The sequence below is a fragment of the Populus alba genome, chromosome 3 (genome assembly GCF_005239225.2).
Source record: "Populus alba chromosome 3, ASM523922v2, whole genome shotgun sequence".
Lineage (NCBI taxonomy): Eukaryota > Viridiplantae > Streptophyta > Magnoliopsida > Malpighiales > Salicaceae > Populus > Populus alba.
Window position 1 is genome coordinate 21,048,016 of NC_133286.1, and position 10,125 is coordinate 21,058,140.

Consider the following 10,125-nt stretch of genomic DNA (forward strand, 5'->3'; position numbering starts at 1 on the left):
AAAGAAAGGAGTATAACAGAGGTAGAAGTTTATGGATATGGAGAAGGGAGAAAGATAGAAATAGTAGATAAGGGAATACAAACTGGGAATTCAAATATTATTATGCAGCAAGCTTACATTAAATAGAAATAGAGAAAAAAAACTGAAACCGAGAATTAAGCCATGAACATCAACGTGTGCCATGAACAGCAAACGTGTGCCAACAAACTAAACCACTTCCTAAAAGACTAGGACAAACTAAAAACAGAATGAAAGCATAAAATAATTTCTGATACTTTAGACACGTTGCAGTCCTAAAACAATCAACTAACAACAACAAGGAAGCATCCGCGTTTTGGAATCACAATTCAGAAGCAAGTGAAAGTGGCCAATGTCACTCACGAGAGCAGGCACTTAATGATTTTGCCCTGTTTATCTAAAGTTGTGCAAGTTCTCTGCATTGATGATTCCAGTGAATTTGTACAAATCTTGTTTTCCTTCTATTTGTCCTTGAATAAACTTATTGCACTTGTTGAACAATCTTCTTTCTGGACAATCTTTGCACTCATGGATGCTGCACCAGGGTAAAGCTACAAATGCCAACGCTGATGAAGAGTTACAAGAAATTGGTAGAGCAATAGTGAGGATTGTCTGATGTTCATCTATAATAGCAGCAGATAAATAATTGTAGCTGAAGAAAAGAATGGTGTGCGAGAGCAATTTCATAGAAATGAAACTGCTTGTATTGGACGTGAAACTGCTTGCCTACAATATTTGTGTTTTGATCTTCTAGCCTTTTTTCAAAGATGGAATTTCTCGGAAAATGTATGATCTAGAGAAAAGGCTTTTGCGAGTTCTGTATATTTTTTCTGTATATTTTTCTGTGGTGGTCGCAGCTATTAAATTATTTTTATTGACCTTTTATGCTGTTTGTCACTTTCCTTCGCTTTTCCACTCTTACCACGGTTTTTGCTGTTAAATTCCAAAAACCAAAGCTATTAGTATATTTGAGTGTTTGTTTTTCGTATTTTAAAAGAGTTTTTTAAGAATTTTAAATTTTTTTATTTTAAATTAATTTTTTAATTAACTCAATAATAGAAAGATGTCATCCCCCTAATACAAAACTCTAAAAAAAAACAATGATCGTGCCACCACCGGTCGGTGCATTGTCTGGCTTGCCTTATACGTCGGCATTAGAAAATCGTAGTTAGGACGACCCTTTCTGAGATGGTAGCCGGCCTTGACTAGTTCCAAAAGAAAAGGATTACAAGACAGCTTCATGATAATTCTCAAGATGGAGGGCCCTAAGCATGAAACTTCATTCCTTTTAACAGACTTTTCCCTTCTTGTTTTATAATATATATATATATATATATATATATATATATATATATAGACAAAGAATTAATCACATGATAAATCCATGCGATTCTACAATTTAGCATGACCTTAAGTCTCTGTTGGCCTATCAAAAATTAGTGAAGTAATTCGGCGCCAGTCATATTCCTGACGTTCTCCTGGAGCTTCCTTATTTGACAAAACCTGGACGTCGGAATTATAGCGTTTGATCAGGTTGGAACTTAGACACTCTCGCTTTAGAATTTTCAACCCATCTAGAAGACTTTTATTAATGTGATTGCTGTGTTAGCCAAGAATTAATAAGCTTTTGAGGATTTAAAAATCAGCAACTTCCTTCTTTTTGTATCTGACGTCTTTTACCTGGCAGGATAGAGAGGCTCCTTGGCAACGAATTCTCCTCCCCCCCCCCCCCCCCCACCTTCCCAGGGATCCCAATCCAATGTCCTGTCAAAAGATGTCATCTATTCAAAAGAAGCAAGACTATCTTGTAGAACTTTACCTCCCAAAAAGAGTGGATCAAAGGTTGTTAAAATTGCGATTTTTTTGACATGGCATGGAAAATACAATACAAACTCGGATCGTAAAATTATAAAATTGCAAAGAATTTTAAAATACATTAAACAAAAATTCATTTGCTTCAAAATAAAAATTTCATACATAGTTCAAGCACCTTAAAATACAATACTTCAAATAAAAATTGCATACCCATAATTTAAATAAATTTTTCATTAGCTAATAATTAATTAAGCTTAAAACAAACAATCTGTTGGTGTGTCATATAAACTAAAAACCAGCTTCAATGCCTTCATCTTCCTTCATAAATTCATCAATATCAATACCATCAATTAGAGGATTATTTAGTGTCACTACTAGTACGCAACATCAATATTATGAACATTAGAGCTACTACTAGTACAAACACCAATATCATCAATTTGAATCTCTAAATCATCTTCAGTACCATGACTCTCCATTTCAACATCATTAGGAATTTCTTATTAATCACTTTCATCTTCATTACTATTTTTTCTTCGTGTTGCACTGTCAATAGCACCAAGCAAATCAATGTTCGAATGTTTTTCTCCCTCGGTTATCCAATCATCATCAGATGAAAGATCATCTTCTACACCAAAATCATCAGCTTGCTTTTTGACTTGATTATTATTCAATTTTAGATTGCCCATTAAAAATACCAAGTCATTTATTTTTTTCTGGTGCAACCGTTTTCTTCATTTTGTATGAACCTAAATAAAACAATTCAAAATTTATAGATTTTTATCAAATATGTCAACATTTTAAATAATAAAATAAAAAACTCACAATTTCAAATGCACTCCAGTTACGCTCACATCCAAATGAAGTACAAGTCAAGCTTATAACTCGAATTGCAAACCTTTGTAATTCTAGACATTCATCCCCATAAGAATCCCACCATTGAGCTAGAGTTTTTTTATCTCTTGCTGTCTTAGCAGCCTCAATGCCAAACAACCATTTTGCATCTTTGAATGATTCAAGTTGCAAGTCAATTTTGCACCTTTCACTTGCATTAGAAGCCATCCATTTCTAAGCACTGATATAATCCATTTTTAATGTTGGCATTAACCTTAAAATTAGGATTATAATGATAATGAGGATTCAAATAATAAGTTGCTGCATGTAAGGGCTTGTGGAGTTGAAGCTCTCATCTTGTATCAACAATATTCCATATAGGTATATAACTATATAAAAAGAAACAATAAAAAGATATATCATTATAATTTAGGAATATCTCAATTTAAAAGTATCTCTAAAAACATTTATGATTTATTTATTTAATTTAGCATTTAGTGAAGTCTTTCCAATCAAACCCTTTGTCAAAAAGATGTAATTTCTAGGGACAAATAAATCAAAGACAAACCTAGTAAATTTTCAAAAAAGAAAAAGATAGAATATCATTTCAGTTGCGGCTTGGATACGTGTTTCAAAAATATTTTTTTAAAATTTTTTATTTTTTATTTTAAATTAATAAATTTTTATTTTTTTTAGATATTTCAATGTGTTAATATTAAAAATATTTAAAAATAAAATTTTTATTTTAATATATTTTTAAATAAAAAAAATAAGAGACAACCGTTACCACTTAGATGGACTCCTAAGCATAACAAGTTAAGAGTTAAAAGCCCGAGAGAGAAAAAGCTTTGCCAGTTCTTTACGCAAATTCTTTCCCCTTCTGTCACCCGAAACAAAATCCCTCTTCTTCTTCTTCTTCTTGTTTTTTACTCTTCCTTCGTTACTTTGCAAGAGGAGAAACCATGGCCGGGGCTTTAGTAGAGGAGCTTTTCTTTCTTTTTCCTTAATGTTTTGTTGACAGGATGCCTCTCCCCAGGTGGTTGCCTTCTTGAGAGCAAAAAGTCAACGATAGGCTGCTAACGAGGTTGGAGACAGCAATGACATCTCTCAGGGTGGTGCTTCGATGCCGAGGAGAAGCAGATAACAAACAGAGCTGTGCGGGATTGCTGGACCTGCTTAAAGACGCTGTCTATAAAGCCGACGACTTCTTGGATGAGATTGCTTATGAAGCTCTACGGCAGGAGTTGGAAGCTGAAGATCAAACCTTCACAGGTCAGACCAGAAGCTTCTTTCTTTCATAACCCACTTGAAATATTGGGGTCGAGAGAGATCGAAAAAAATTAAAAGTCCTTCTTGCAGGATCTAGATCCCTTAGTTGAACGAATGGCAGCCCTTGGTTTGAACAACCGCAATGTAGAAAATCCATCATCGCATAGAACACCAACAACTTCTCTCGTGGATGAATCTGGTGTTTATGGTAGAGATGACAGGGAAGCAATACTGAAGTTGCTTCTATCAGAGGATGCAAATGGAGAAAACCCTGGTGTCGTCCCCATTAGGGAATGGGCGGGTTGGTAAAACCACACTTGCTCAGCTTGTATACATCTACAGCAGAGTACAAGAGTTTCGTCTCAAAGCTTGGGGTTTGTGTTTCAGAAGATTTCAGTGTTTTGAAGTAACCAAGGTTATCCTTGAGGGGTTCGGTTCAAAGCCTGCTTCTGATAATCTGGATAAGCTCCAACTTCAGTTGAAGGACAGATTGCAGGGAAAGAAATTCTTGCTTGTTTTAGATGACGTTTGGAATGAAGATTATGCTGAGTGACAAGTGCTTACCCCCCTGAATTACGCTTCCACCTCTTCAGAGCACAAGGGATGAGTAAAGATTCTTGTTACAGCCTACTTGACGCAATGAAAGTGTCAGCATCACCATTGTCATGAGAAACTGTTCCCCTAACTCATCATCTAAAAGAATTGACGGAAGACACTGCTGGTCGTTGTTTGCCAAACATGCATTTCGTGGTGAAAATCCCAATGCTCATGAAGAGTTGCTAGAGATTGGTAGAGCAATAGCTAGAAAGTGTAAAGGCCTTCCTCTAGCTGCAAAAACACTCGGAGGTCTGCTACGCACCCAAAGAGATGTCGAGGAGTGGGAGAAGATAATTGGAAAGCAATATATGGGATTTACCCAAAAGACAATATTCCTCCCAGCTTTGAGATTAAGTTATCTTTTATCTCCCGCCACATCTGAAGCAATGTTTTGTTTATTGTGCCATATTTCCAAAAGACTCTTTATTTCAAAAGAATGAATTAGTACTCCTGTGGATGGCAGAGGGCTTCTTAGTCCCCTCCGTAGATGATGAGATGGAAAAAGCAGGTGCTGAGTGCTTTGATGATCTCTTGTCAGGGTCGTTTTTCCAGCAATCAAGCTCATCATTTGTGATGCACGATCTCATGCGTGACTTGGCTACCCATATGTCCGGTCAATTTTGCTTCAGCTCCAGGTTGGGGGAAAATAATTCTTCCAAGGCCAGCAGAAGGACTCGACATTTATCACTCGTAGTAGATACGAGAGGCGGTTTTTCAAGCACAAAATTAGAAAACATCCGTGAAGCCCAACATCTACGCACATTCGGAATTTTTACACACATTTGGATGTGTCCTCCCGAATTTGATAAGATCTTTCAGTCAACACATTGTCGCCTACGAGTGCTATCCTTGTCTAATTGTGCCACAGGTACAACCTAGCTAAGTGCCTTTGTTCAATTAGGGCAAGTTGACAGCATTTGCGGTATTGTCTTTCCAGGTCAGATTTAGTAACGTTGCCTGAAGAAGTGAGTGCTCTTCTCAATTTGCAAACGTTGATCTTGCATGATTGCCATCGACTTGCTAGTCTACCTGATCTTGGAAATTTGAAGCATTTACGACATCTGAATCTTCAAGGAACACGTATCGAAAGTTGCCTGAATCTCTGGAAAGGTTAATCAACTTGCGGTTATCTTTAACGTCTCAGGACCACGGCCTTTGAAAGAGATGCCACCACATATAGGTCAACTGACAAAGCTCCAAACGTTAACTGACTTTCTCGTTGGAAGACAGAGTAAGACTAGCTTTAAAGAATTGGGAAACCTACAATATCTACGGGGAGAACTTTCATATCAGAGAACCTTCTACAAAATTGTGGTGGATGCTCGGGATGCTGGTTGAGGTTGAGGCAAATTTTGAAAGGTTAAAAGCACCTTGGATAAGCTGAGGTTTTACATGGGATGGTTTGACACTCATGACCCGCAACACGCGTAACAAGCCACTTGAGAAGTTAGACAAATAAAAATATCAAGGATCTTCCAGATTTATCACTGTTATGGAGGTGTAAGGTTTCCGGGAGTGGGTAGGAGCCTCTTTCTCAAAATATAGTGTCCTTGGAGCTCATTAGATGTACAAAACTGCACCTCCTTTACCACCCTCGGCAATTAGCTTCTTTAGAGCATCTCTCAATTGCATCATTCGATAAAGTTGTGACTGTGGGCTCTGAGTTCTATGGGAATTGTACAGCTATGAAGAAGCCATTTGAATCGCTCAAAACACTATCTTTTAGAAGATGCCAGAGGTGGCGCGAGTGGATTTTAGACGAAAGGCAGCCGGGAAGCCTTCCCTCTTCTTGAGTTTCTTTTAATCAAAGACTGCCCCAACCTTACAAAGGCCCCACCTGATCACAATCAAAGAATTGAAGGATTTTGGCAGCTCACGACTCGACTTCGGTTGCGCTATCTCGATGTTTCTGGACTCCACTTCCTAGAGTCCATAATGGAAGAAATTGATGGATCGCAGAGAACACTAACAACTTCTCTGGTGGATGAACGTGGTGTTTATGGTCGAGATGATGACAGAGAAGCAATACTGATGTTGCTTCGATCAGACGATGTCTTTGGAGGAAACCTAGGTGTGGTTCCCATAGTGGGAATGGGCGGGGTTGGTAAAACCACGCTTGCTCAGCTTGTATACAATCACAGCAGAGTACAAGAGTGGTTCGGTCTCAAAGCTTGGGTTTGTGTCTTCAGAAGATTTCAGTGTTTCGAAAGTTAAACCAAGGTTATCCTTGAGGGCTCGGTTCAAAGCATGCTTGTGATAACCTGGATCAGCTCCAGCTTCAGTTGAAGGAGAGATTGCAGGGAAATAAAAATTCTTGCTTTGTTTTAGAATGACGTTTGGATAATGAAGATTATGATTGAATGGGATGGTTTCTTACCCCCGAAAGAAAAGGTCTGAAATTGTACGGAGCACAAGGGGAGTAAGATTCTTGTCACAACACGCAATGAAAGAGTAGCATCAGTCATGAGAACTGTTCCAACTTATCATCTAAAAGAATTGACGGAAGACAGCTGCTGGTCCGTGTTCGCCAAACATGCATTTCGTGGTGAAAATCCCAATGATTATGAAGAGTTGCTAGAGATTGGAAGAGCAATAGCTAGAATGTGCAAAGGCCATCCTCTAGCTGCAAAAAAACTCGGAGATCTGCTACGCACCCAAAGAGATGTCGAGGATTGGGAGAAGATATTGGAACGCAATCTATGGTATTTACCTCTTTGTTACGCGCTCAGACGCACTGAACAGGAGGGTTACCTGCTCCAGTTTTGAGAGGACTTCGTTTAGAAGGTTGCAGCAACCCGAAACTGTTGCCTGAGAGTATGCATTCCCTCCTCCCATCCCTTACCCATTTGATAATAAGAAGTTGTACAGAAGTTGAGTTGTGTCCGGAAGGGGGTTTTCCCTCCATTTTACAATCACTTGAGATTCGTAATTGCAACAAATTCATTGCAAACGCTCCCTTCTCTTTCACACTTTGAAATTCATGAAGATGAAATTGTTGAATCCTTCCCTGAAGAGATGCTGCTGCCCTCAAGTCTTACAACTCTTGTAATCGATGACCTAAAACACCTGAAATCTCTTGACTACAAGGGGCTTCAACACCTCACCTCTCTTAGAGAATTGAATATAGGTTAATGCCAGAAGAAGGGTTGCCCTCCTCCCTTTCTACTCTTTTAATTTTCTAGTGTCCAATGCTGGGTGAAAGTTGTGAAAGGGAGAAAGGTAAAGATTGGCCCAAGATTTCTCACATTCCTCGCATAGATATTCGGAGCATTTAAAGGAGCTAATACATGAATCACATTCGTCCAACATATTGAGGTACTAAATAGTTTATTTTCTTTTCAGTAATCAAAGGCAATTTGTCAAGTTCCACTATTAATTCTATGCTTATTTTTGGCAGGATCCAAATCCATCTTTCTACTTACAGTTCATGAAGGCTCTGTCGCCCTTCCTTCTTGCCAGAACGATTACTTTGTATTTCTCCACCATTATTAATTCTTTGCATTTTCATGTCAGTATTACCAATTGCCCATTTTCACAAAACAAGATTGTTTTTCAAATATCCTTTTCATGCTCTTGGTCTAAATCCTCCATTGTTTCTTACTTTCTTTGCAGCATTCTGATCCAAATTTTCCTCTACAAGCAAGGGCGGCTCCTATGTTTGGATCAATGAAAATACAGATATTGTCCTAGAAAGTTGTTTTGTTTTTATTTTGTTGGATGTTGAAATACAGATAATATCTTCCTATTGTCTCTCATTCATCTCCATAAATAATAATCATCATTCTATTTCAATATCTTTTTTGCTATAATTAATGCTACAATTGTTCCTCTATCAAATGCGGCAAATAAACATCACATGCTTCAGATTTTGAACTGCCAGCGCCACCCTTAAAAAACAAGTGTCCATCTTAAAAGACAACGGGCCTAGCAGAGCTGAAAAGGATTAAAAAATATTTAGGTAATCTGCAACAGATTTTTCATTGTTGACGCGGCAAAATCAAAATTCAAAATCTTTTCCCCACCTCTTTCTCTAATCTATTCCCCTTCTCCAAAAATTCAAAATCCAAAAACTTTTGATTTATCTATTTTATTATCACTTAACTTTGATTAAAAAAAATTTCTTGAAGTTTACTTCCATCAAAGATCTTTTATAGATATAAAAAGAAGAGATAATATAAAATTCATCCGCGTATTGGAATCACAATTCAGAATCAAGTGAAAGCGGCAAATGTCACTCGAGAGAGTAGGCACTTGCAAATCTGCTAATAATTATTGGAGCATCATCCTTTCGCATAATCAACAGCAAAGAGTTCATTGTTTTGCAGTCGATACGTAGCTATATTAACAAATGCGACTTCTTGATGGTTACGCTGCTAAAGACATTTACAAATCCCCATCAATACTGGTGTTTATTCCTCATGATGATCCAGTGAGCTCACAATAAAAGAAAACCTCGGCATTACTAGTAAATCGTCACTGCAAGCATGGAAGAGATTCAGGTAGGAATTACCCTTGTCTTCATTGAGAGGCTTTAACCTCCCTAGCTCCTTCATCAGCAGGCCCATGGTTCGATGCATCCTCTGAAGCGTCTAAGCAAGGATTGCTTTTACACTGACTTACAGGCTGAGCACTGTTAATGGTAATAAGACAGATGCTCATGGAAACAATTCAACTGCAGCTGTAAGCCAGCAACGTGGAAACCAACATGGAAACGAATCAGCCCTCATGGAAACAAATCAACTGCAGCAGTCATCAGCAACATGGAAACAAATCAAAGAGACGTTGGCTAATTAGAATCGCCAGCAACAATGGAAACAAACCAACTCTCATGGTAACAAGACACAAACAGAAAGAGACGTTGGCTTGTTATGGAAATAAATCAACAGCAGCAGCAATGAAGTTTATGACAGGAACCAGAAAGAGAAAGAGACGTTGGATTGTTATGGAAATAGATCAGCTAAGAATGGCAAGTCAATGTATCCAAATTAAGCAACTTGTAATGTTATAAAAAAACAGCAGCTCGTATAGAAGAGCAAGTTGTATATTCACGTTTAATATTCAAAGAAACAGAGAAAACCTTTCTTCCATTGAAACATCCTTATCTTTCTTCAAATTTCCGCTTGGTATCAGAGCCCGTGTGAATATACATCTTAGCAGAACCAACAACATGTCAACTCTGTCACTCAATGTTGGTAATTTCATTACCCTCAAGCTCAGCCCCACAAAATTATCCACTATGGAGAGAACAAGCCTTAGCTCTTGCAGAAAGTCAAGACTTGGTTGATCATCTCATCAATGAAGATTCAATCCCAAACAAATATACTGTACCAGATTCTACAACCACCACAGATTCTTTACCAAGACTAACAGAAGAATATATTGTTCTGGAGGAAGGCAGATCGACTACTTCGTGGCTGGTTGATTGGTACTCTTTCAGAACATACATTAGGCCTTGCAGTAGGCCTAGACACAGCCTTTGCTGTCTGGAGTGCTCTAAAGAATGAATATGCAGAAGACTCCCAAGAACGAGAATTCACCCTCAGACAACAAGTCACCTATTTTCGCAAAAAGATGACAGAACCGTTGGAGAAC

At 37.9% G+C, this 10,125-nt stretch overlaps 2 pseudogenes; both read left to right on the forward strand.

Annotated features, from left to right (window-relative positions):
- Positions 1-550: 550 nt before the first annotated feature.
- Positions 551-6,747, forward strand: LOC118054596 (putative disease resistance RPP13-like protein 1; annotated as a pseudogene).
- A 249-nt stretch (positions 6,748-6,996) lies between these two features.
- LOC140955446 (putative disease resistance protein At3g14460) lies at positions 6,997-9,155 on the forward strand (annotated as a pseudogene).
- Positions 9,156-10,125: the final 970 nt, after the last annotated feature.